The following is a 22,350-nucleotide window of genomic DNA, read 5'->3' on the forward strand; positions in this document are numbered from 1 at the left end:
CTGCAACCTCTGCCTCCTGGATTCAAGAGATTCTCCTGCTTCAGCCTCCCAAGTGGCTAGGATTGTAGGTTTGTGCTACCACTCATAGATAATTTTTGTATTTTTGGAAAATACAGGTTTCACCATGTTGTCCAAGCTGGTGGTCTTGAACTCCTGACCTCAGGTGATCCGCCCACCTCAGCCTCCCAAAGTGCTGGGATTACAGGCGTGAGCCACGGCACCCAGCCTAGGACTTTCCTGAATCACTAACTAACTCAAACCTTAAGGGGTGAGTACGATTTTTATCCCCAATTCATAGATGAAGAAACTGTAGCACAAAGAGGTTAAGTAAATTGTTCAAGCCTACATAGCTAGGAGCCAGGATTTGAAACTGGGTAAGCTGAGTCCAGAGTCTTCTCTCTTCACCACCACCTGTTCTGCCTTTCCTCTGGGCTCCAGGCTCATATATTCCAATGCATACTTGACATCTGCACCTAGATGTCCCCTGATCACTTTCTATCACACACTACCCTATGGTGTGTGTGTGTGTGTGTGTGTGTGTGTGTGTGTGCTTTAGACTGGGTCTCACTCTGTTACCTAGCTTGGAATGCAGTGGCATGATCTCGGCTCACTTGCAACCTCTGCCTCCTGGATTCAAGCAATTTTCCTGCCTCAGCCTCCTGAGTAGCTGGGATTACAGACACCCGCCACCACACTCAGCTAATTTTTGTATGTTTAGTAGAGATGGGTTTCTCCATGTTGGCCAAGCTGGTCTGAAACTCCTGACCTCATGTGATCCACCCACCTCGGCCTCCCAAAGTTCTGGGATTATAGACATGAGCCACCATGCCCAGCCTGTTTGTTTTTTAACAGCCTTTATCATTATTTAAAAATACCTCATTTACATTTTATTAATTTGGACATAGAGCTATTCTGTCTTGTTTACATTTGTATCCCCATTGCCTAGAATGGTGCTCAATACAGAGTAACTACTCAAAATATATTTTTAAAGGGATGAATGAATGAAATTGAGTGCACAGACAAGTGAGGTCAATCATGGCAGGTCGTTTGGACATAAGTTCTAAGGCATAGTTTGAAAGAGGGTAAGATGGTTCATTACTAGAGTGGAGAAAAGACATTTTTAGCAAAGAAAACAAGATATTCAAAGAAGTGAGCTGGTCTTAAATAAGTGACAGATAGAAGCTGATAGCTATATTAATTCAGGTGATATAGAAAGTTAGTGACTACAGGAATAAAATTAGCTTATCAGAGCAGGGAGTCATCACTTAGTCAGATATTGAATGTCAAACTAAGGAGTTTAAATTTATTAATGACTTCAGCTAATACTTACTGAGTTTCTACTGGATGCAGGTCCTATTCTAGGTACTTTTTATACAATAATGAACAAGCAAGATATAATCTCTATCCTCATGGTATTTACAGTCCAGTGGAAAACTGGCATCAAATACTATTCCATAAGCATTAATACAAATTGTCAAAGTGTGTGCTGAATTAATATTTTGGAAAATGACTCAGTATGTGTTTTGTCCCCCGCATTACTTGTTCTCCTTTGGCTCTTACCCATTCAATCAGCTCAGTATTCTGCATGTAATGATGCGGAAAACAGATGAATTGCAGAATCCAATATATAACTAACAAAAATCTTGTCCTAGCTCTTGAGTTCCAAAATCCTAGTTTTCAGTAGGCATAGAATATAACTTCTGTCATGAATAGTGATTTGAGAAAATACTCAATGAATCAGAGCAAGGCTTTTCTGGCCCAGAGACCGGCAACTTTTCTCTAGGATGGAAGAGAGTCAGAGGGAAGTGATTAGAATTTAGGTGGTGTTGGGTCTTTGCAAAACAGAGCCTCTACCCCATCTCACTGCCAGGCCAAGCTCCAGGGGGTGACAAATTCAAGATTAGTTTGGACTTCATAAGAGCAGAGGAGACTGGTGCTCACTTTCTCCAGGCCCAGCCCAGCAAATTGACCAACATTGAGTAGAAATGGCTTTGTAGATGCCTTTGCTCTTGGACTTTGAAACCTCACAGATTCCCCCTGTGCTTCTCTTTGATGCAGCGAGCAAAGTGATCTCTAGGCATACAGGAGTAGTACTCTAATGAAGCACAGCATTGTTTTTTTGACAGTAAATCTGTCATTTGCCAATGACTACCAATCCTCCAATTCTTTGATACCAACTGGGTGTCCAACAATTCAATTCAACTCTGACAACAATTACCTGAAGTTAGTCCAGACCCCACAAGTTATGGACTCAGTTGCATAACAGTGCCTCCACTTCACATGCTAGCCAAATATGGGGCTCCAAGCTAACTGAACCACTATTCAATCAACTACAAATTTGGGGATTCCCATGACTCTCCCTGTATTAGTTTGTTTTCACGCTGCAAATAAAGACAAACCCAAAATTGGGCAATTTACAAAAGAAAGAGGCCTAATGGGCTTACAGTTCCACGTGGCTGGGGAGGCCTTCCAATCATGGCAGAAGTCCAAGTGGCACATCTCACCTAGCAGCAGACAAGAGAAGAGCTTGTGCAGAGAAACTCCTGTTTTTAAAACCATCAGATCTTGGGAGATTTATTCACTATCATAAGAACAGAATGGAAAACACCTGAGCCCTTGATTCAATTACCTCCCATCAGATTCCTCCCATAACACACGGCAATTCAAGATGAGATTTGGGTAGGGACACAGCCAAACCATATCACTCCCCACCCTCTACCAGGTTTGATAATTCGCTGGAAAGACCCGCAGAATACGGGAAAGCACTATACTTACCACTGCAGTTTTACTATAAAAAATACAATTCAGAAATAGCCAAGTAGAAGAGATACATAGAGCCAGGAAGGGAATGGAAGGTGGACAGAGCTCCCATGTCCTCTCTGGGAATGCACCCGCCCAGCACATCAATATGTTCACAAACTTGGAAGATCCCTAAGCCTCATTGTTCAAGAGATTTTACTGAAGTTTCATTACATAGGCATGATTGATTAGCCATTGGTGATTGAACTCAATCTCTAACCCTTCGACCCCTCCCCTTCCATGGTTAGGGGATGTGGCTGAAAGACCCTGGTGATCAGTTCTATCCTGAAGCTCTCTAGAGACCAAGAATTCTCTCTTTAGCTATGATTCAAAGGGGCATGTTATAAATAACAAAAGACAGTTCTATTGGGTTTAGAAGCCCTTGTTCCCTGTGTAACTACTCCGCCAGAGGCAAGTCTCAAGCTGTCCAACTTGATGTCACTGGGTTCACCTGGAACCCAGGTGAAATCTCAGGAGGAAAGGGAAAGGTGAGTACTGACTCTAATATCATTTTCAATTGCTGTTGAATAAGGGTTCAAATTATAAATCAAAGCCTACTCTTCCTATGCCTCCCTCCCTTCTTTCCTCTGTCCCTCCCTTGCTGCTTCTCTCCTTCTCTCTTTCTTTTGTTCACAGAGTCAACAGTGGCCGAGTGCCCATGTGTTTCATGGCTCTTGTCTAGTATATTTTTAAAAGGTGGCACCAGGGTGCATCTGCTAAAATGGATCTGTTGTTCATGGAGGAGCTGGGGGTAATGGCCCTGGAAGTGTGGGGAGATCAACAACTGACAGGGATCAGCCCTTCCAGTCCAAGTGGGACACTGCTGCCTACATTACCTTCCTCACCTTCGTCAGCACCGTGTTGTTCTTGCAGCTGCTGCTGCAACTCCCCTAGATCTCAGAAGGTGAGATCCCAGAAGGGTAACGTGGCCCTAAACCTTAACACCATGACTCCCTGCCAGCCCCTTCCTGTTTGTCCTGCCTTGTAGCAAGTAACAATGCCATGTTTGTGTTTACCTAGAAAAAATAATTAATTTAATTAATGGTGAGTCATATATTTAGAAAATAACTTATTTGCAGAACTGCGTTTGTAGATCGAGACTCATTCCTATCATTAAGACTGATCTCACCATGGTAAATAGAGCTATATAAAACTATATAAGTATCTGTGGAATCCCAAGTGGGTTCTATTTAAATATCAGTAAGAGCCGAGCCCTGCCTACTAACAAGAATAGGAAGATAATTTAGAATAGAATACAGCCATTCAAAGGGTAAATCATTCCTATCTCAAAGTGCAACAACCTGGGACAGGGGTTACAGACCCAGATTTCACTAGAATTAAAGATGTGGACATGGGACCCTTTCTGGCTATGAAACTCCTATAACTGAGTTACGAGGCCTCAGTATGTTGGGAGAACACAAAACCCTGAGTCCCAGCCAAACCCAGGGTCAATTTGTATCCTCAGTGACCTCCTCCTGAAAGATAACACCAAATGTTTGGTGTGGTATAACGGTCTGCTTCATTTGCCAATTTTAATTTGAAGAGGATCTGTAATTGAAAATAGAGTAAATTATGAAAACTGATTAATCTAAACCCACTGTATTCATGTATTCATGGTAAGTTGAGAAATACCTTGTGTACTTGCCATTTAGAATATACGCAATGATAGCACCAGGCACGGTGGCTCAAGCCTGTAATCCCAGCACTTTGGGAGGCCGAGACGTGTGGATCACGAGGTCAAGAGATGGAGACCATCTCTACTAAACCCCGTCTCTACTAAAAATACAAAAAATTAGCTGGGCACGGTGGCACGTGCCTGTAATCCCAGCTACTCAGGAGGCTGAGGCAGGAGAATTGCCTGAACCCAGGAGGCGGAGGTTGCGATGAGCCGAGATCGCGCCATTGCACTCCAGCCTGGGTAACAAGAGCGAAACTCTGTCTCTAAAAAAAAAAAAAAAAAAAGAATATACGCAATGATTTGGAGAATTTATTAGTAGCAGATGAGCAAATCAAACAGAATTACTTTATGATTTAATGTATAACATTTAATTGAATAATTGATTAACTTCTGATTTTAAGTTCAATGTATAAGAAAACTTTACTAAATTTAAAGATACTATTGGAACATTCAGGAGAACCTAATATTCACCGTATTTATGTTTAATATGTTAGAGTTACTTAAATTGTTTTTGTTACACAGTTGAATGACTTAAAATTAAAACATGTACATTAAATGTATGAATGTAATTTTTCAATGTGTAAGAATTAAAATTAGGTTTGTAAATGGGCTCACACATTAATCAAAGGCCCCCTTGAAAGTGACCCCTTAATCAAAGGTCCCCTTGAAAGTGACTGTTCAAGTCTTATGTATTTATTAATAGAACAATGTGATTTTTATTTTGAATTTTAATGCTTAAGGACAAATAGTTTTCTGATCTTATAACCTTAAATGGAATATTAGTTTATAAAAACCAAACTCATTATAAATAATCTTCTCTGGTCATAAAAACTGCCATCACTCATACCTAAACCCAAGAATCACTTTCTTATAGTGATGGTTTAAACAGATGCGAACAGCAAGCAGATCTCATCACCTTTGCAGTGACATCCATCTAGAAAGGTGCTAGAGTTGACATACAGCAGTTGTATTGGTTCGTTAGAGCCAATGAGGTCCACCTTTCCCAGCTCCTCATTTAGAGACATCAAGTTGATAGCTTGAAATCTGCCTTGGTGGGAGTATTTACATCACAGAGATTGGCAAACACCACCAACAGAGCTGCTTTCCCCAGAGAGCCGACTGTGAAACATTTACCAGCACACCAGTGCTTCCAGCACCCTTTGCTATTTCAACACTAGAATACTATTTAAAGAATCACTGCGTATGATACATGATGTCAAAGAACATGCATATGGTTCTTATGAAATCTTAAGAAAGGAATGATTATGAGAGATACTGGAAAGAAAATGTCTATAAGACCAATGCGGTGCTTTGAAAATGGTGGTAATGGGAAGAGAGGAGTGGGTTGTATTTTCTCCCCTGGAATAGGAATCATTTCAAAGCACATCTCTTCGAAGAAGTTTACAGAGAGAACATTTCACAATTCAGTTCCCCATCCTCTGTATTTTAAATGTCTTTGCTTCTGCTGTCAAGGATCTCAAGTGCCTTTTTAAAATTCCATATTGTTAAGGTAGCTCTGAGTTCTGAATTCTATCACTATTTACTTGTGCAGTTAAATGAACAGAATAATAATTGAATACCAGACTCTCAGTCACTGTCCTGCAAAAACAAAAGCTCTGCAGAGAGCTGGAGACGAGTGTGCTTTAAAACTGAAAAATGTCTTCCACTTTGCAAATTTGTAGATTCGAGACAGTGGGATTGAAGAAAACCTGAGGCTTCTACAGATACGTGGAAGGTTCACATAAGGGTTTCTAAAGGGTACTAGGGAAGGAAGTAGAGGGAAACCCTAAGGGCATGCTCCAAATATTATTTTCCCCACAAAAATAAGTGTTCTGTAGAATGTAAAGCTTAGGTCACAACATGATGTAAACACCTTTCTCATCAATATTGTGACAAGTATTTCCCTAGAGCTCAGAGATATGAAAATGAATAATGTAGTGTTTCCTTGGATCTCAGTGAATAAAAAAGTGAATGAGACTACCTCACTTTGCACACCGTAACTGGGAGAGACAAAATCATAAACAGATTAACTGGAGTACAATGTGGCCAGTGCAGAAATTCAGCATTTAGAAGATACCACAGAAGCCCAAGGAGGGGCATGTGACTCAGCCTTGGGTGAGCAGGGGCAGCTTCCAGGGGAAGCTAAATTTAAGCTGAATATTAAAGAGTAGAGGTAAACCAGATACAGTGTATGTACGTAGTAGGAGGAATTACAGGCAGAGGGATGAGCATGAGAAAAGACACAGAAATGAGGAACAGCAGAGTGATTTGGCCTTAGACCCTTGGCTGAAGGGTAGGTGGGGATAAGGCGAGGAGAGTGGAGGCCTCAAAGTTTTCAGTGAATTATCAAGGAGTAGGGCAATGCGAGTGGACCATGCTGGGTGTAGGCAAAAAGGGGGTAGACTGTCTATTAAGTATTAGAAAAAAATAATAAAACTGACTATATTGCCAATGATTCTAAACAATGACAACACGCTCCTCTCTATCAAGGTGCCCACCCACTAGCACCACTACATGTTTTTCCTGAAGGTCTGGGGCAAGGAAGTGATGCCGTTGGACTCCTGAGTAGTGCAGATCTGGAGATGCTATAATAACCGAACCTGGGTTAGCATAACTGACTCCGTCTTAGCCGCAAACCTGACAAGCTCTCTCGACCCTCTCCCTCCCTGCCGCAGCCCCTCAGGTGCATTACTGGGTCACGCTATGCTCAAAGCTTTGCACCGTTAAGAGTGGTTCACACTGTTCACAGCACCTGTAACCATTGCGTCCTGCTTGGCCTGTCTATCTGCTATTGTGAATATCCTCCTTGGCGACTGATTGTATGGAAAGTTCTCCCTGCTATCCCCCTTAGTGATTGTATGGAAAGTTCTCCCTGCTATCCCCCTTAGTGATTGTATGGAAAGTTCTCCCTGCTATCCCCCTTAGTGATTGTATGGAAATACCCTTAGCAACAACCCTGGGAACCAGCTGCCCCCTGGTTACCAGCTGCCCCCTGGTTACCAGCCTCCTCCTACTAACTTGCTACGTCTGCTTCTGTTAAATTCTGCTTCAGCTAGGCTGCCCCCTCTCCTACCTAAATCAAGGTATAAAGGGAAATCAAGCCCCTTTCTCGGGCCGAGAGATTTTGAGCGTTAGCTGACTCTTGGTGGCCCTCTGAATAAAGGACTCATAATTTGAATTCAGAGTGTGGCGTTTCCTTCTAACTCGCTCAATTATTACAATGCCAGCCTCAATAATATCTAAGTGAGAGAACCCTTCCTTGCATCCCACTCCCCATCCTAGGCAGATAGAGAGTGCCTCTACTAAACATCCTCAAAGTACTGAGCACTTTTCATTAATAACCTGAGCAGTTTGTAGTTATATCCACCACTGAAGAGAGAGAATGCAAGAGAAAACTACAGGTTTTCAGAAGATACATAGAGTTTGGGACAAGTTGAGTTTTATTGGCTTGTAGGAGATCAAGGAGAGATATACAGCAATAGGACATGGACTTTGGACTAAAGCTGTAGGTTCAAGATTCATTAGCATAGAAGTGACAGTTAAATCCTTGGGAGTGGACAAGGTAACCTGGGAAAAACTGAGAAAGATAGTGGGCCAAAAATGGAATGCTAAAAGCTGAATGTTTTGTCAAGAGATGTTAGAACAAGTATACATATAAAAAAAAGATGATGAAGAAATGCTCAGAGGCCAAAGATGAATCTGGACAACACAAAATTGCGGCAAGATTTTCCAGGACCAAATGAAGAGAAAGAACTGGAGATAATTCAGAAAACTAAAATATACGTAAATGTCTATGAGGAAAAAGTGAAACCCATGGTGTGTGTGTTGGAAGGAAGTTGGTGGAAAAATGGGGAGGCAATGACAGAAACCCTGGAAAAATTTGGGAATGATGAAATCCCATCTGTATTAGCCAGGGTTCTCTAGAGGGACAGAACTAATAGGATATACATCTATATGACAGGCAGTTTATTAAGAATTGACTCACACCCATCATAGGTGAAGTCCCGCGATAGGCAGTCTGCACGTTTAGGAGCAAGAAAGCTAGTAGTAGATCAGCCCGAGTCCCAAAACCTCAAAAGTAGGGAAGCTGACAGTGCAGCCTTCAGTCTGTGGCCAAAGGCCCAAGAGCCCATTGGCAAACTACTATTGTAAATCCCAGAGTCCAAAAGCCAAAGAACTTGTAGTCTGATGTTCAAGGGCAGGAAACATCCAGCACTGGAGAAAGATGAAAGCTGGAAGACTCAGCAAGTCAGCTTCTCCCACCTTCTTCTGCCTGCTTTATTCTAGCCAAGTTGGCAGATGATTGGATGGTACTTATCCACATTGAGGGTGGGTCTGCCTCTCCCAGACTCAAATGTTAATCTCCTTTGGCAACACCTTCACAGACACACTCAGGAACAATACTTTGCATCCGTCGATCCAATCAAGTTGATACTCAGTATTAAACTTCACAAGTCCACCCCTTATCAACTTGAACCCATATACCTCTCCAGATAAAGACAATAATAAAGTCATAATTACACCTAACGTAATATAGCTATCCTTTGTACAACTGGAAGCATGCTAATCCTTAAATTAAATGCTATTACATAAAGTTAACAACACTTAAATGCTGATATGGAATCAAAATCTTATGATTTTGACATGATAAAGAAAAAAAATAAAATGATATTTTCTTAGTACAAGTGTTTACATGTGCAAACATATCTTTAGCAAAATGAGTAGGAAATTTTTTATGACAATTGCAGTCCTTGTTTTTGCAACTGGTCACGTGGTCATAGATGATATTGATAACTACTTTTACTACTACCTATTCTGTATTCCTTTTGCCTTCAGCAAGCACCTCAGCCAGTCATGGTTTTTTTTTACCTGGTGGAATGACCCAAATCTTCATCCCTCAAAGTTCTAGGCCATTTGTAGTCCTGTCTAGATTGAGTTGTTGTAGTTTCCCATTTACCTTAATCACAGGGCATAGTAATACTAAGAGACATCCTTTATTAGTTCATTCATGCTGCTGATAAAGACATACCTGAGACTGGGAAATTTACAAAAGAAAAAGGCTTATTGGATTTAACAGTTTCATGTGGCTGGAGAGGCCTCACAATCATGGTGGAAGGTGAAAGGCAGATTTCACATGGCAGCAGAGAAGAGAAGAGAGATCGCACAGGAAAACTCTCCCTTCCCCCTGCCCTTTTTTTGAGACAAGGCTGGAGTGCAGTGGTGCAATATAGGCTCATGCAACCTCTGCCTCCTGGGTTCAAGTGATACTCCTGCCTTAGCCTCCCGTGTAGCTGGGACTACAGGAGAACGCCACCACGCCCAGCTAATTTTTGTATTATTAGCAGAGATAGCGTTTCGCCATGTTGTCCAGGCTGGTCTTGATCTTCTGGCCTCAGGTGATCCATTTGCCTCAGCCTCCCAAAGTGCTGGTATTACAGGCATGAGCCACGGTGCCCAGCCAAAACTCCCATTTTTAAAACCATCAGATCTTGTGAGACTTATTCACTATCACTAAAACTACACAGGAAAGGCCCACCCCCATGATTCAATTATCTCCTACCAGGTCCCTCCCACAACATATGGGAATTACGGAAGCTACAAGATGCAATTTGGGTGGGGACACAGAGCCAAACCATATCATTCCACCCCTAACCCCTCCCAAACCTCATGTCCTCACATTTCAAAACTCATCATGCCTTCCCAACAGTCCGCCAAAGTCTTAACTCATTTCAGCATTAATCCAAAAGTCCACAGTCCAAAGTCTCATCTGAGACAAGGCAAATCCCTTCTGCCTATGAACTTGTAAAATCAAAAGTAAGTTAGTTACTTCCTAGATACAATGGAGGTACGGGCATTGGGTAGATACAGCCATTCTAAATAGGAGGAGAAATTGGCCAAAACAAAGGGGCTACCGGTTCCACGCAAGTCTGAAATCCAGCAGAGCACTAAAATCTTTATTTTTTATAGAGATGGGGTCTTTTTATAAAGAAAGGGAATTTATTTTTTTCCAGTTGCGGTGGTTGAGAAGTCCAGGATCAAGAGGCTGCCTGTGGTGAGAGCCTTCTTGCTGGTGGGGACTCTGCAGAGCCCTGAAGTGGCACGCAGGGTGTCATGTGCGGCGGGGGCCGAGTGTCTGAGCTTGGGTCTGTCTTCCTCTTCTTACAAAGCCACCAGCCCTACTCCCATGATAACCGGTCAGTGAATAGATGAGGCAGTAGTAGTCCAGTAAGGACAGCAGGGAGACCAGGGCCCAGTGCGAGAGGCTCTGCTTGTGCATGCTGCAGTAGATGGAGACTGCAGCTTCCTGACACTGAAACCTGAAGCAGATGGTGGGGAAGACGCTGAACACAGAGGTCCAGGAGGCAGGGCTCAGTGAAGGACCGCGCTCATGCATGAGGCCCTGGGGCCAGAGGTAGTACTGCACTGTGATGACCAGGGCCAGGTAACAGGCGGCCAGCGTACCTAGGATGTTTGTGTATTTCTGGAAGGCGATCTCCCGTGGGGTGGACAGGGGCAGGATGACCAGCGTGGAGAGCAGGGGCAGGGTAAAGCGCTGGTCTGGGTACCAGGGCCATGGAGCAGGCGGTGTGCCAGACAGGAGGGAGTCACACAGCTTCTCCAGCTGGTCCCCAATCACCCTGAGGAAGGCCACAGAGATCATGAGCAGGTTGACGAGGAAGCAGGCCTCACACAGCTTCCCGATGGCAGGGGCCACACAGTCCCCTAACGACACCCTGGTAGGTGGCCTGGCCACTGACAGCGGTAGCATAGCCCAGGATGACCAGCTCGCTGACCAGGAAGACCAAGGAGACCAGCTCCACCAGCAAGGCAGGGACCACTCCACCCACTTTGGAGAAGGCCCAGGGAAAGTTGAGTAGGCCAGCTCCCAGCGCAGACTTCAAGAGGATGAAGACAGTGCCCATGGAGGACAGAGTGGCAGCGATCGTGGCAGGGTTGGGCTTTTCTGGAAGACCTCTGCTTTCTGGGGTCACCAAATCCAACCTTTAAGTTGTGGACAGTCCTTGGCCTTCAGGGACAGGACTCAGGCTCACTCCAGGTGGTTCAGCTGGATTTCTTGGGGCTGGAGGGGTGGGAAAAGGAAAATTCTAGCTTGACTACAGGTGAGTGAGTCATTAACTAAAGGATTCCTAGCTAGTATGCTTCAGGGTCAGGCCCCCCCTCCAGGCTGGAGTGCAGTGACTATTCACAGGCACGATCCCACTACTGATCAGCACTGGAGTTTTGACCTGCTCCATTTCCGACCTGGGATTACAGGCATAAATCATGCCCAGCCAAGAGCTTGTGTCTGATTTTCCATAATTTCAGCCCTTTTCTCTACAGGCAATAAAACTCTCATTCAGGGCAATCTTAGAAAATTTTGGACTCAGTATCTGCTTCTGGAGCCAGAAGTTAGAATCCCTGAGTTTTTTTTCATCACTTTATCCAGCAAACTTGGGAGAAACCAAACAACTTTATTACGTTTCTTGATTCTCCACATACGGTCAAAGGTATTGTTGGGAAAAGTAGCAAAGGAGAAAGGACTTACAGAGTGCCTGCATAAATTGGTTATGAGTAACATATAAACAAGGAATAACAAACTGTGGAAGGCCACAGGAAGCCTCTGAGGAGGAAGGCCTCTCCATGCCTCATGTTCCTGTGCAGGGTGACCCAGCCTCTGTTACCATAAACATTGTGCTCAAGGATGTAAAACCCCTTCATAGAACTATGATGTAGCCAGACTTGTAGGCCCGAGTTCCACCAGCTGCACATAGATAATAAGCTAAAGAAAACCACATGTTCTTGTTTTGTGAAACTCCCAAACCGCCACTGTTATCAATCCTTAGGATGACACACCAGTCCAGCTAACTGATTCACTTCTGGCTCACTGATTCACTCCGCCACCACTCCACCCCTACTCTACAGATCAAAGTGATTGCAATCAATAAATAGCGTGGATGATCAGAGCTTGGGACCTTCATTGTCTCCTCCAAAGTAATAAAGCGATGGCCCCCCGGTCACACTTTCTCTCTTAATCTGTCTTTTTCTCATTTCTTTGTCCCACTGAACTTGGGTACCCATAGGTGATATAGGGCTGGCTCCCTACAGGTATTATGTATAGAGTTGCTAAACTCCTTGCTCTCCAGCACAGCGAATCAGGAATATTAAATGCATTTATTTTGCGTAACTCTCTGAACAGTTCACACCAAGGACTATCAGTGTTTTCTATAGTATTTGAAGTAGAGTCCTTAGCATTTTTGGGGTCTAATCAGATTAAACAGCCAATTCTAGAAACCCTGAAGCCAACTAAAGAAATCCATCCGCCAGGCGCGGTGGCTCATGCCTGTAATCCCAGCACTTTGGAAGGCCGAGGCAGGCCAATCACCTGAGGTCAGGGGTTCAAGACCAGCCTGACCGATATGTTGAAATCCTGTCTTTAAAGAAAAAAGAAAAAAAAGAAGAAGATATCCATCCTTTAGCATTAGGAGAAAGGTAGATGACAGGGTGATGGCTGCAGCCAACCACCATCCCATGTGTATACCTATGTAACAAACCTGCATGTTCTGCACATGTACCCCAGAACTTAAAGTACAATTAAAAAAAAAAGATATCCATCCTTCAAATTTTTGAACCACTCACTCCAGGTACCAAAATCTGTATTAGTCAGAGTTCTCTAGAGGGACAGAACTAATAGGATATATGTATATATGAAAGGCAGTTTATTAAGAAGAATTGACACATGATCACACTAACAGGTAAAGTCCCATGATAGGCAGTCTGCATGTTGAGGAGCAAGAGAGCCTGTAGCGGATCAGTCTGAGTCCCAAAACCTCAAAAGCAGGGAAGCCAACAGTGCAGCCTTCAGTCTGTGGCCAAAGGCCTGAAAGACCCTTGGCAAACCACTATTGTAAATCCAAGAATCCAAAAGCCAAAGAACTTAAAATCTGATGTTCAAGGGCAGGAAGCATCCAGCACTGGAGAAAGATGAAAGCTGGAAGACTCAGCAAGTCAGCTTCTCCCACCTTCTTCTGCCTGATTTATTCTAGCCAAGTTGGCAGTTGATTGAATGGTGCCGACTCACATTGAGGATGGATCTGCCTCTCCCAGTCCATTGACTCAGATGTTAATCTCCTTTGGCAATACGGTCACAGACAACCACAAAAAATACTTTGCATCCTTCAATACAATCAATTTGAGAATATTAACCATCTGGTGGCTTAAGTGGATCTATGGGTCCCTACCTAAGTCACATACTGAGCCCTGGAGGTGACAAGACCCCAGAGTTTTCCCACAGTGCAGTGTGGTGGGGAATATAGCAGTCATGGCCCAGTGTGGTTGAGGAGCCTAGTGAGTGTTTCCCTTGCCTCAAAAACAGAATTGGCCCAACAAAGAGACCCACAAGACCAGAAAAGACAGGCACTTGGGTGGACAGATGGGATCATGCAAATCTTAAGGTCAGCTAGGATGATGCCCATCTCAAAAGACACCATTATCCTAAGACCTCAGGCCCAGACGCATTCCATGTGGACCTTATCGTTACCTAAGCCTTTGCCCACTCCTACCTCCACCTGAATGTTACCTAAAGCATAAAACTTAGTTGCTTGCGACCAAGTTTCTGCCACTGGGAGGAATAATAACAACAAATAAAAATTAAGAGAGAAAAATAAAATAATCTTTCTTGTGTACTTCAGTTTACAAACTGGAACCCATATGCTAATTGTAGAAAAATGACTTTATAAATTCTGGATTCATTGAGTCCTTTCTCTGTATGATGTTGATGTTGCATTCAGAGAAGTACAATCCCAACAGCTAAAAATGGTAAAACATGAAATTCTGAGCTTTCATATGCATTGCTTGGAAGCTGCTTAAGAGGATCCCATTTGTAACCCCCAGGAATACTCTTCCTGTGCTCTTTGCTCTCTTCCACAATTCTCTCACACCCCATATTGCTTTAGAGCCTCTCATTCACAACTCTACCTCCCCAAGCCTTTTTATCCTACAGTTCACACTATATTTTGCTTTCTAAATTCAAGAATCTGGCTGAGCACCCTGGCTCATGCCTATATTCCTAATACTTTGGGAAATTGAGGCAGGAGGATCCCTTGAGGCCAGGAATTCCAGACTAGCCTGGCCAGAATAGCAAGACTCTATCTTTACCAAAAAACAAAATTAGTCAGGCATGATGGGGCACCACTACAGTCCTAACTACTCAGAAGGCTGAGGCAGGAGGATCATTTGAGCACAGGAGTTCAAAGCTGCAGTGAGCGAAGAAGGTGCCACCGTATGGGTGATAGAGCAAGACCCCATCTCTTATAAACAAAGAAACAAACAAATCTTTTTAACCCCTAGTTCTTTAATATATAATTTATGTTTCCTTTCCTCCTATCCTTTCCCCTTTCTTCCTATTCTTTCTTCCTCCTTCCCAAGGTATGGAGGGATGATGAATCTACTCAGTCAGTCTTAAAGGGGGCAATTGGGAGAGGGAAAACAAGGAAACCTTACAGCAAAAACTTTTTTTTTTTTTTTGAGGCAGAGTCTCACTCTGTTGCCCAGGCTGGAGTGCAGTGGTATGATCTCTGCTCATTGCAACCTCTGTCCCTGGGGTTCAAGCTATTCTCCTGCCTCATCCTCCCAAATAGCTGGGATTACAGGTGCCTGCCACCGTGCCAGGCTAATCGCTAATCTTTGCATTGTTAGTAGACATGGGGTTTCACCATCTAGGGAAGGCTGGTCTTGAATTCCTGACCTCGTGATTCACCTGCCTCGGCCTCCCAAAGTGCTGGGATTAGAGGAATGAGTCACTGCGCCCAGCCCACAGACTAATTTTTAAACCACATGTCTTAAGAAAATATGGAGAAGCAAAGAAAGGAAAATGTAAATTACCTGAAATTCTAGCATGTAAATATGTTGATATACTTTCAGACTTTCTCCTATGCATTTATCACACACACACACACACACACACACACACATTGAAAAAAATGGCCGACAGTGTATATATACATACTCTTTTATAGCCCCCTTTAAGCAACTTACTGTGAATATCTTTCGCTCTCAAGCTTTATACTTACATCATTTTCAAAAGCCACACCACTTTCCATTGTGTGAATATATAATAATTTATGAACTTTTCTCTCACTGTAAGACATTTAGGCTGTTTTCCCTGTTGTAAATGATAAACACTACTGTTGTCAATATCCTTATGTAAACACCTTTGCTCACTTGTGCAATTATTTTCATAGGATCAATATTGCATGTGAAAACTGGGATGGTAAGCATACATACTGCATTTGCTTTCTAGGGCTACTGGAACACACTACCACAAACTGGGGAGCTTAAACAACAGAAATGTATGGCCTCACAGTTTTGGAGGCTAAAAGTTTGGGACCAAGGTGTTAGCAGGGTTGATTCCTTCTGAGGGCCTGTCCCCTAGCTCTGGTGGTTTGCTGGTTCTCTAGGTGTTCCTTGGCTTCTGCTGCATCGCCCAACCTCCGCCTCCATCTTCACATGGTGCTCTCCCTATGCGTGCATCTCTGTGTCCAAATTTCCCAGTTTTGTAAGGACACCAGGCATACTGAATCTGAGACGCTATGGAACATACAAGAGGAAATATCTACTCAGTAGCTAGATATGTAGGTCTGGAGTTTAGGAAAGACACAAACGTGAGTCACCACCACTTCAGTGGCAGTTGACAGTCATGGGGATGAATGAAATCACCCACTACAATCACCCTGTAACATGAGATAAAAGGAGAGCCAAGGAAAGAATTCTAGGAACACCAATACTTACAGGATGATTGGAAGGTAAGAAGATCACAAATGTGGCATAATTAGACACAAGTGGGCTTCAGGAAGTCAGCACTGGGAGCGATATTATGGAGTAGTTGGAATTAGAAAGAAGGAGGAGACATGTCCCACCTCCTAGCTCTGAAGCACCCTGTGTGTCCACTCCTGACCTCAGGCACTTCCCTCCCCACCATTGGTAATCACTGCTCTGAAGTTTCTGTTAACCAATCTCTTGCTTTTCTTTATAGTTTAAGCACACACACACACACACACACACACACACACACACACCCCACTAATATGTTGTTCAATTTTTTCTATTTTTTTTTGTTTTCTTTTTTCTTTTGAGACAGTGTCTCCCTCTGTCACCAGTTTGGAGTGCAGTGGCATGATCTTGGCTCACTGCAACCTCTGCCTCCTGGGTTCAAGTGATTCTCCTGTCTCAGCCTCCTGAGGAGCTGGGACTACAGGCGCATGCCACCATGCCCAGCCAATTTTTGTGTTTTTAGTAGAGATGGAGTTTCACCATGTTGGCCAGGATGGTCTTGATCTCTTGACCTGTGATCCACCCACCCAGCCTCCCAAAGTGCTGGGATTACAGGCGTGAGCCACTGTGCCCTGCCCCAATTTTTTCTATTTTTAAATGTGTATACATGGAATCTTGCTTTATGAGTTCTTCTACAGTCTGATTATTTACTCAAAATTCAATGTTTTGGAAGGATTTATTTCGATATGTGTGGCTATCGATCTTTCATTTTTAGTGCTGTATGGTATTGCATTGCAGGCACATATAACAATTTATTATCATTATTATTCAAAGTAATGACAAATACCACGATTACTTTTGCACCAACCCAAAACTTGTCCACTGTGTGATTCTTGGACATTTGGGGACATTTCCAGTGTTTTGCTATTATGAATAATGTTTCCGTGAACTTGTTCATACATTTCTCCTGCTTCATCTGCCCAAGATTGTCTTTCTAGAAAATATACCACAGAGTAGATGGTGGAATTGCCTACCCCCAGGCTTGCTTGATACTAGAGAAAAATAGACTCATATGAAAATGAATACCTACCTCACACCATATTCAAAATTCAATTTCATATGAATCAAACCCTAAGCACAAAATGTAAACCTTAAGACTTTTAGGAGAAAGTATGGAATATCTTTTTTTTTTTTAATTTTAATTTTGAGACTGAGTTTCACTCTTGTTGCCCAGGCTGGAGTGCAATGGCGCTATCTTGGCTCACTGCAACCTTGGCCTTCTGGGTTTAAGCAATTCTGCTGCCTCAGGCTCCTGAGTAGCTGGGATTACAGGCGCCTGACACAATGCCCAGATAATTTTTTGTATTTTTAATTAAGACGGTATTTTACTATGCTGGCCAGGCTGGTCTCGAACTTTTACCTCAGGTGATCCACCTGCTTCAGCCTCTTAAAGTGCTGGGATTATAGACATGAGTCACCGTGTCCCGCTAGAATATCTTTATGACCATAGGTTAGGAAAGGATTTCTTATACAAAGTTTAGGAATAACCTCCCATAAAGCAAAAGGTAATAAATCATAAGAATTAAAAACTTCTTGTCAACAAAAGACATTGTTGTGAACTGACCGCGAGCCCGGGAATCTCGTCCAGCGAGAGGGTCCCAAACCTGGAAGAGAGCGCGCGCCGGAAAAAAGGAGATAGAAAAGGCGAGGTCTGGAGGGCTACAAGCGCTATGCTCATGCAGCAGTTTTATTTTTGCAATGTGTTTCATTATATACTTTTCTGAAGTTAAAGTTGTTTACACTAGATTAACGTACTTAAGTTACAGTAAGCAAGTTACACCCAGTAAGTAGGTTACTTCCAGTAAGTAGGTTACGCCCAAGAGGTCAAGGTAAGTAGATTACAGTCACGCCCTGTAAGCCATGGTAAGTAATGATAAAAAGAATGAAAAGAGAAGCCATAACTGAGGAAGATAGTCATATAATACATATAATAAACAAAAATTAGTATCTAGAGTCTATGAATAATTCCTACAAATCAACAAGGAAAAAGACAAATGACTCAGTAGAAAATGAGCAAAAGACTCTTCACAGAAGAGGAAATCCAAATGCCCAGAAACATAGGAAAAGAGATTCAATCTCATTAGTAATCAGATAAATGCAAATTAAAACCACAATGAGAAACTGTTTAAATCCACCAGACTGGCATAAACGTAAAAATAAAACAATCCCAAGTTTTGACAAGAATATAGAGCAGTATAAACTCACACACTACTGGTGGGGATGTGATTTGCTACAACAGTTTTGAAAAGCAATTTGGCATCACCCAGTAAAGTCAAGTAAGCATGTGTCACATATCAGGCAATACTACTCCTAAGGTTAAATTTAAAAAAAAGAATTCTTAGCACATGTGAAGCAAGAGACACCTGTATAAGAAACTCTATTGCGCAATAGCCCATAATTGTTCCTAATAGCAAAATATGTTGATACAATTGAAATTTCTATTGACATTAAAACGGATTACAAAATTGTCATCTATTCATATCATGGAATTTTATACAGCAGTGAAAATAAATACGCTACAACCTCACATAATAAATGGATGAATTTCACAACATAGAGTGAAAGCCAGAGAAAGTCACATATGATATGACTAAATAGATGTAGTTTAAAAAACAGACAAAATCAAATAATTGTTTGTTTAGAGTTCCTATATGTGTGGTAAGGTCTAAGATAAACAAAGACAGGCTTAACACAAAATTTAGGATAATAGCTACCTCTGGGTGGAGGTGAGCATGTGATGATAAACTATGATAAATATTTGAAGGAAAGGACGGAGTTTCTCTGAAGGTCATAATTAAGGGCCTGACTCAGATTGTGGGGTTACAAAAGCCTCCCTGAGGAAAAGACATGTCGGATGATAACTGAAGCATGAGAAAGAGTTTAGAGCAGTGCTTCTCAAACAGCACAGATCCCCACCAATTGCTATGGGATACAAAGGTATTTTCAATCACAGTCAGATTTTTAATTATTACAATAGAACTTTATGCAAGTAAACATAAAGGACTGACTATTGACGTTTCTGCCTTCCTGGAGGAAAAACATCAATTTTTTTTCAAGCTTAGCCTCATTTGAATAGAATTTGAAAGATTTCAATCTGCTTTAATGGAAGCCAGAATTTACTTATGGAGGCCATAAGCAAAAAATTCTGGAAATATCCAATTCTTTGGGTTAAAAGAGATTACAAGAGAGACTTGGTCTTTAGAAAACGCATCAGACATTAAGTTCAAGTAGCTGCAACGAAAACAGCCTTTAAAATATATCAGATAAATGAAAAAAAACAATTAAGGTGGCAATAAAAGATGATCTGGATGAAAGCATACTTTCACAAAAACATAAATCTGCTTTCACCAGAAGCTAAGATATAAAGAAAGAGCGAGTAAACTGACTAAACTGGAAAAAAAAAAACCTTGCAGAAGATGAGAGATTGAGCTGCTGTTCTTATATAGGAGAATGAGATCTGGGAATTGGAGATATTAATAATTAATGCCTCAGACACTGTAGACTGTGTTGAAGACTAATAAAATAAAGTCTTTTTACTGAGATAAAATTCATTTAAAAACACTTTAAAGTATACAAACCAGTGGCTTTTAGTACATTCGCAATGTCATGCAACCATCACTACTATCTAACTTCAGAACATTTTTTGTCACCCCGAAAAGAAACTCCACCCACCTTAAGCAGTCACTCCCCATTCCTGTCCCCACTTCCACCTGAAAACCACTAATCTATGTCTTGCCTCTGTAGATTTACCTATTCTAGACATTTTACATAAATTGAAACATGTGGCCTTTTGTGTGGCTTATTTCACTTAGCTTTATGACTGAATAACATTCCAATGTATGGGTCTACCACATTCTGTTCATCCCATTCATCCACTCATGGACATGTAGCTTGTTTCTACATTTTTCCTATTATAAACTATGCCTACTATGAACATTCATGTATAAGATTTTATTTGACCATAGGATTCAGTTCTCTAAGATATATTCCCAGGTGTGTGATTTCTGGGTCATATATTGTAGTAACCCTGTCTTTAACATTTTTAGGAAACTTTTATTTTTTTAAAGAGTGGCTATACTATTTCACATTCCCACTAGCAGGTGTTGAGGGTTCGAGTCTGAGGTTTCCTTGCCAACACTTATTTCGCATTTAAAACAAAATTACGTTATAGCAATCAAAGAGGGTGTGAGATGGTGTCTCACTGTGGTTTGATTTGCATTTCCCTAACAACTGATGATGTTGAGCATCTTTTTATGTGCTTATTGGTTATCAGTATACCTTCTTTGGATAAATGTGCACTCATCTCCTTTATCCATTTTTAATTGGGTTGTCTTTATCTTGTTTTAAGGGTTCTTTATATTCCAGGTGCTAAACCATTATTAGATCTCTGATTTGCAGATATGTCCTCCCACTCTGTGGATTGTCTTTTCACTTTCTTGGTAGTGTCCTTTGATGCACAAAAATTTTTACTTTTCATGAAATCCAAGTTTTTTCTTTTTCTTTTCTTGTGCCTCTGGTGTAATATTTAAAAAATCACTGCCGGCTGGGTGCGGTGGCTCACGCTTGTAATCCCAGCACTTTGGGAGGCCGAGGCGGGTGGATCACGAGGTCAAGAGATCAAGACCATCCTGGTCAACATGATGAAACCCCGTCTCTACTAAAAATACAAAAAATTAGCTGGGCATGGTGGCGCGTGCCTGTAATCCCAGCTAGTCAGGAGGCTTTGGCAGGAGAATTGCCTGAAACCAGGAGGCGGAGGTTGCGGTGAGCCGAGATCGCGCCATTGCACTGCAGCCTGGGTAACAAGAGCGAAACTCCGTCTCAAAAAAAAAAAAAAATCACTGCCTAAGAAAAGGTATGAAGATTAACACCTACCTTATTAAAATGAAGTTCTGAAGAAGCTGGATTTATATGGCTATGGTAAATGTATCTTTAAAAACTTTTGAAGGAAAAAGCAATAAATTATTGAAGAAGTCAAAATAACAAATGCACTTATGGATAATGTTAAAGGTCTCAAAAATGTACTAGCTTCATTGCAGTCTGAAAAATCCAGTTTGAAAGTGAGATTTCAGAGCTTCAGCAGAAATTTAATCATTATTAAACGGCGTCAATAAAATAAAATGATTATGCAAGATTCAATTTAAAGTGATTTACTATGGAAAGAAAGAGAAGAATTTTCCAAAGCAGATGAAAAAATCATTCATGCATCTGAAGTGCTAGACATCTTCTGAATTCCTAGCCAAAATTCTCTTTTTTTTTTTTTTTTTTTTTTTTGAGACAGGTTCTCTCTCTGTTGCTCAGGCTGGAGTGCAGTGACACAATCACAGTTCAGTGCAGCCTTGACCTCCTGGGCTCAAACGATCATCCCACCTCAGCCGCCCAAGTAACTAAAACCACAAGCATGCACCACTATACGTAGCCAATTTTTTAAAATTATTTTTTTGTGGAGACAGAGTCTCCCTATGCTGCCCAGGCTCATCTCAAACTTCTGGGCTCAAGAGACGCTCCTGCCTTGGCTTCTTAAAGTGTTGGTATTATAGGTGTGAGCTACCACACCAACTCAAATTAAAATTCTTCTAGAAAAATTAGAAAAAGCCATTAGGTCTTATCAATTATGATGAAGAAAAAAATAAACTCTTAATATTTGGTTGAGAGCTCTATTTGCTGAGAAAAACTTTGATAAAAAAATAAAACCCATACTTTGAAGAAATAATGATTTAGGAAGAACTTAAGTTTCAGCTTTTTAAAAAGTATCTCTATGTCCCTGATATTCCAAAAGGAGAATTTGGCACAGGCATGGGAAGTACTAGAATCCCCTGGTACCAAGACAGTGGAGCATTAGGTTGGGATGTCTCAGGGATCCAGGATCTGTGCCTAGTGTGGACCAGACTCCTCCATCAGGATGCAGCAATTCCTCCACAACAACAGAGTTTCTCCTGGTACTCCTTTGCTGCCTTCTTTCAATGCTATTCGTGCTCAAGGCCTTCTTTTGATGATGTTGAGAGCCACACATTTCCATCTTTCAGAAATGGAGACCAATAGGA

General features: G+C 41.9%; 1 protein-coding gene and 1 pseudogene across 1 annotated transcript in view; both read right to left on the reverse strand.

Moving 5' to 3' along the window:
- Positions 1–22,350, reverse strand: part of RNF145 (ring finger protein 145) — a 111,567-nt gene that overhangs the window by 69,129 nt on the left and 20,088 nt on the right.
- LOC100388635 (solute carrier family 38 member 8-like) overlaps positions 10,474–22,350 on the reverse strand; it is a 31,460-nt pseudogene continuing 19,583 nt past the window's right edge.

Source organism: Callithrix jacchus, chromosome 2, assembly GCF_049354715.1.
Source record: "Callithrix jacchus isolate 240 chromosome 2, calJac240_pri, whole genome shotgun sequence".
Lineage (NCBI taxonomy): Eukaryota > Metazoa > Chordata > Mammalia > Primates > Cebidae > Callithrix > Callithrix jacchus.